Source organism: Prosopis cineraria, unplaced genomic scaffold (assembly GCF_029017545.1).
Source record: "Prosopis cineraria cultivar Desert tree isolate PC_DT_omini unplaced genomic scaffold, ASM2901754v1 PC2, whole genome shotgun sequence".
NCBI lineage: Eukaryota > Viridiplantae > Streptophyta > Magnoliopsida > Fabales > Fabaceae > Prosopis > Prosopis cineraria.
In genome coordinates this window covers 47646658-47653132 of record NW_026555333.1, presented here as the reverse complement: position 1 = coordinate 47653132, position 6475 = coordinate 47646658, and positions in this window count along the sequence as shown.

Here is a 6475-nt window from a genome sequence, read left to right as displayed (position 1 = left end):
ATCTGAGTAATGTCCACCCCAATCAGCATCAATGTATACTTCTATGGTTCTCCATTCGTATTTTTAGAACAATAAGCCCTGCCCTTTAAGTACTTGAGGATCTTGTATGCCATGCCCATGTGTTTTCCTTTGGCTCACACATATATTGACTAATTAAACTCACTACGAAGGCTATGTCAGGTCGTGTGTGGGAGAGCTGGATAAGTTTTCCTACCAACCTCTGGTGTCTCTCTTTATCAATTGGTTTCTCTTTCTCCTCATCTTCTTTAACTAGTTCAGTTTTTTCATCAGAGTTTTCTTTTATTGTTTTAGATGCTTCCCTCTTATTTGGAACAATAATAGGTGTTTTAACAGGTTTACACCCCAACATTCCTGTCTCCTTTAAGAGATCAAGTGTGTATTTTCTTTAAGATACATATATACCCTTCTTCGATCTTGCAACTTTCATTCCCAAGAAGTATTTTAACTTTTTAAGGTCCTTGACCTTGAATTCTTAACTTAGTGCAATCTTAATTTTCATGATTTCCTCATTGTAATTACTAAAGGTAATTATCTTATCGACATATACAATAAGAATACATCTCATACCTCTCTCCAAGTTGACAAAATGGTGTGATCTAATAGTCCTTGTTTGTAGCCTTAAAACTTTAGGATTTGTGAGAACTTATCAAACCATGCTCTAGGTGACTATTTTAACCCATACAAGGATTTCTTTAGCCTACATCACCTTTTCCTTTATCAAAGCTTGGAGGCAAGGTCATATAAACTTCCTCTTTCAAATCTCCATTTGAGAAAGCATTCTTAATATCCAGCTAGTGTAATGGCCAGTCAAGATTTGCTGCTATAGATTACAGTACCCTAATGGTATTTAGCTTGGCCATAAATGCAAAGGTTTTTTGATAGTCGATACCATAAGTTTGTGTGAATCCCCTAGTCACCAATTGAGCCAACCTTTTTAAGAGGAACAGTAACCGATAAACACACATTTTATAGCCTTAGGTTTAAGTTTGGATGTGGATTTAAGATGAACAAAGGTTGAGCACCCAAATATTCATAATGGCAGATTAGTTTCAAGGTGTTGAAGTGAATGTGTCTCATAAAGGCAATCAAGAGGGGTTACATAGGACATTACTTTGCTTGGCATATAGTTGATAAGATAGGCGGCAGCTGGAATAACATCAACCCAAAAGAACTTTGGCATGTGAGTGGTAAATATAAGGGCACATGCAACTTCAAGTAAGTATTTATTTTTTCGCTCAGCAATACCATTTTGTTGAAGGCTATTTGCACAAGATGTTTTATGAACTATGCCTCTTGCTTTCAAAAACTCACTCATGTTTTTGTTTAGGTATTCGATGCCATTATTGGATTGAAGAATTTGTATTGAAGTATGAAATTGGTTAAAAATCATGGTGTAGAATTCAATGAATATAGAGGTTACTTTAGATTTCTCTTTAAGTAAATATACCCAACAAACATGATTATGATCATCTATGAAGGTAACGAACTATTTGGCTTAACTTAGCACTGCCAATTGTCATACCAGTTGATAGATCTTGAAATACACAATGTGATGGGAGAAATTTAGCAAACAATTCAAGTGCTTAGTCAATTGACTCACCAAAATCAAATTACAGTCAAGTTTGGGCACATAAAGAACTGATTCTAAAACTATAAAATCTAAGATATGTATACTCCCTTTTCCGACAGCTAAAGTTAAAGAACCATATGCAATTTTCACCTAAGCATTCCCAACACATGGGACATAAGTGGTGAAAAATGGATGACAACTGATCATATGATTAGAAGCTCCAGAGTCAACAATCCACATTTTTAAATCTTAGGATGTCTTTAATACTTGAAGAAAAGTCCCCCATTTTGCCACAAATGCAAGAGGTATAGATCTAGTCATAATTGGTTTGATGCTTAGGAATGCCTACAATATCAACTTCAATCAAGAAAAATCTCTCATAATAAAGAGACATTAGATGTCCTAATATCATACTTAGAAAGCTATAGCATAAGACAAGGTGAACAAAACATGGGAGTTTCAAAAGAAGACTTTTTAAATGTATTACATGCTGGAATCTGATTGGAAACCTCATGTTGTCACCGAAGGAAAAGCCCGCCATCCACCTAAGGGCTTCATGTGCTCCCACATGCCACCATAGGGATGAGAGTGTATAAGCTTTAGGGGGCACATGTGATCAACATGTGCCATCTCTAGCTTAGATTTTTCAGGTGATAGCTAATTGGAGCCTTCTAAATTCCCCTTAGGATGTTAGTGAGAGCCAACACACTCTCTATTATCACTATACAATCAGCTAAAGGTAATCAAGGAGAGCCCACATACGATCCATTACCTAAAAATAAAACTTAAATATGCTTAGGCTCTGATACCATGTGGAAATTTAGGAGAGAAAATGTGTATTATTATTTACTTGATTCATTCATATAGATTTTTAAGGAATTTATACAAAGAGGTTAATAATTTACAATAAATGCAATCAAATAAATGTAATAAAAATAATGGAAACTGATGCAGTCAAGCCCTAATTTTCCTATATTTGATGTAATTAATTCAAATTTTTCACAATTATCCTCCTCATTTATGCATCATTTGTAAATTATTGAATCTAGATATTTGTTTGCAAGTTGTGTGCTTATATGCTTTGTGTTCTTCTCTAGATAGAAGTTTGACTTATCAAAGGAGTGATCACCTTTTGTGACATCCTTTATAGTTAAAACTTTAAGAGGTATGGTTCTCTTAGGGTTCTAACTTATCCTTGTATTTTAGGATTCATATCTATACTTCCCAGATTGTCTATGGTAGATTATCTAATGGGTCCATACCACATCTTAAAAACTTGTATCTCATGTTAACTTATAAATTTCTCTCTTCACATGTTTCCTTTTATGCCCTATTACTAAATGGACTAAAAACCATCAATTTATATGTCAATCAAGAATCATGCCAGTTTAGATCAAGTGAATGACATCATAACACTAGAGGCTAATTTTGATTAATAGGAAATATTCCCTACATTCTTAGTGCTTTCATATTGAATTGATAGGAATCTCTAGTTCACTATCAAGATAAAATGAAAGAAAATATCCTTGCTCAAAAGAGATGAGGCCCTCATGCATGCCAAAACCACTAAAGCTTTTAGCCACCCTCACAGAATATGTTGCATTCTTATGAACCTTTAGCTTAACTAACAACTCGAATTCTTTCTCACAAGTCTTGAAATGTCCCTCCACCTACCCCCACCCTTACAAAAAAGCTATTTTCATGCAGGATATGATGCTACAGTGTAGCCTTCCCTGATTGGAGGTGTAATAAAGACTAATGGCATGTCAATTCTAGGTTTACATTACTACCTTTAGAGACTTGGTTGAAGTAAAAGACATAAACATAGTTTATATAATATATTGCAAGTTATTTCTTCTTTTTCTTTTCTAAATCTTACAATTTAAAATTTGTGTTGCAAGTTGATAGATATGCAGAATACTAACATTTTTCTTAATTCAATTTTCTTTAAGGAAAAATAGTCTAGGAAAAATATATAACTATGTGAGACCAAACTAAGCTAACTATGTTAGAGAAAAGACCAAACAAGCTAAAACACACTGTACTAAGTTAGACAATTCTTGCAAAAGAGTAAAAGGATTGTTTATTATTATACCTTGAAAGGGTTAAAAAGCATCAACTTCTGGACGTGAAAACACTTTACTTTATCAAAATATATATCTCTTCCAATCTGATATGTAAGATCTTCATCTCATACTCCCTAAAAAGAATTATACACAATTGGTAACACAAATACAATTGATTTAGAAACTCCAAGAATTCTTGTAAAGTAAAAGAAATAGTTGGTGATAAGGAAACCAAGATAAGAAGACTAATAACCTTCATAATAATGTAAAGATGATCCTCTTCTTTCTTCAATCTCTCCTACAATAAACCCCTGCATAAAATAAGCTCAAATTTTTCAAAGTATTACAGCAAAAATAGTCAAAACTCAAAAGCATAGGAGAGCTAAAAACTAGGATTAATTTTAAGTCCAACAGTCTACAAGGCACTTGTTATAAAATGAGACTTTAAAGTCTATTGTTTTATTGATAGCCCAGGCAAAGAGGAGGCAGAAAGATAATTCAAAGACATTGACAACAATCAGCAAACTGATTGTATAAGTTATCAATAACTTTAACTAATTTTCTTGATTATAGGAATATTATGGGAATAATTAAATAGATATATATAGATATTAGAGGGTTTCATTCCGTAATTAAAGAAATTTGATAGGATAGGGCCATTATAGTTAATATTTATTTTTTTATTTCCTTTTATAGAAGATTCTTAAACGTGTATATATGCTATCTTTTCCCTGAATAAAATCATTAAGATCTCTAGCTCGTTATCACCATATGGTATCAGAGCTCGCAAATGCCAACCTCAACTACTAAGACAGAGATGATAAAACTAAGCGAGAATCAGACTCACATGCTCGACCCTCTACGTTCATGGGTTCTAGTATAGAGACAGACTTAAAAACTACCCTAAGTAGTAGAACTACTTTTAGGTTGAGTTCTATTAAGGGGATGTGTAACATCCTGAATTTTAATTCCCTGATTAATTGAGCTTAATTAAGATAATTAAGTAAATTATAGTCGTGCGTGGTTAGAGAGGTTTAATAATCATATTCGATTTTGTTTCAGCACCTAATTATGGTCCAATAACAAGTTAGGGCACCCGTGCATCGAAAGGAGAAGAAAATAAAGATTTAGTGTTGCTGTACCATACACTACGGCATGGAGTGCATCCGTCATGGTGCACAGGTGTAATTGAAACAATAAGATGACCTCTTTGTGCCATGCATTACGCGAGATAGAAATAGAGAGAAAAAAGAAGAGAATGAGAACTAGTGGCTAAGTTCTACTAGGGTTCATATTAAGAGAGTATTTAGGATATTTTAGAAGTTATAAACACCCAAGGTAAGCATCATGTTCATTAATCTCCCTATCTCTTCCACATTTATGAGTTTATAATTAGAGTTTGATAGTAAAAGATAATTCTCAGTCTATATAAGTTATAGGTCCCAATCTATTGATTCAAATAGAGTTAATAGGAGTAGATTAGAGTATCTAAACTTAGATATATTGAGCTTTAACACTTTTAGCAGTTGGGTCCCATTATTATGCGAAAATAACATTAATGGGGGTTGTTGCAAGAGTATGATGTCAATAATAGGAGTTTAATAGCTCATTAATGTTAATGAAAATTATAGAGAGTTAATAAACCCAATAGATGAGCTCAAATTTATATAATGTGGGCATTTGAAAGTCTAAAAAGGGGAGAAAAGAGTGGAAAAATGTGTATTTGACCATATTGATGAATCCAACAATTTATGGATTGTAAATTAAACTCTTGGATACCAATTTGGCTTGAGAATTTAAGCTTGGAGGCTATAAATATTGAGAGATAAACCTATGACCTCTCAAAAGTTTGAGGTAATCAAGGAAACCCTGCTTTGGGTAGTTATTTATTAATTGTAATATGAGGTGAATTATATATTTAACATGTAAATTGTGCCTTGTGAATGGTATAGCATGCATTTAAACTTAGTGTTTCCATAATTGCTTTGATATGTATTGAACATATGAAAAATGATTTGCATCTTTATAATGTGGTTTGAATGAGTGATTAATAATGAGATTGATAAGATGAATATATGAGATTATAAATGATGGGTTTTGTATGATGTAAGTAAAAATAAGAATTTATACTCACTTGCGTTGCATACGGTTGTGAGCCTAACGTGTTATTTTGATATTGATTAATTGAGATTGTGAAAATTAAGTGAGCATTGTCTATGGCATGATCAGTGGGTGGGAGTTCGCCTAGGGATTGGGAGTAGAGGAAAATTTATATGGTATTTAGGCTGCCCTCTGATGTATAAGAGTATAGCCTTATTCTATAGTTTATCGAGAGACTAGAACCTAGCTTTCCCCACCAGTTTATTAAGGAGAATAGCTTAGGAAATATGACACCCTAGAGATTTAAGAGTAGGAAAACTTATGGTCTGAAAGTAAGTCACGTGATCTTTGGCTAGGTCACACTTCACGATTGGTGAGCTTGAATAGTCCAATTATATGAATGGAGCCTTATTTAATGTTATAGCCTACGGTTTTAGTTGGAGAAAATAAGGAGAGTATAAGATTGGTTGATCATTGCCTGTGTAAATTTATAACGTGTCACACGTGTTGAGTTGTGGCAAGTCACATGGATGTTGGGACATGGTCACATGGATGAGTGTCTTGTGACAATGTACCTAGTGTGTGTGAGATAATGATGATTTAAAATAAGTAATGATAAGTTATAATGTGTGTGTAGGTCTATTTTAAGAATTTAGTTTCATATGCATGCGATTAATTACAATTGATATATAACTGCATAGGGTAGGCTTTACCTTGG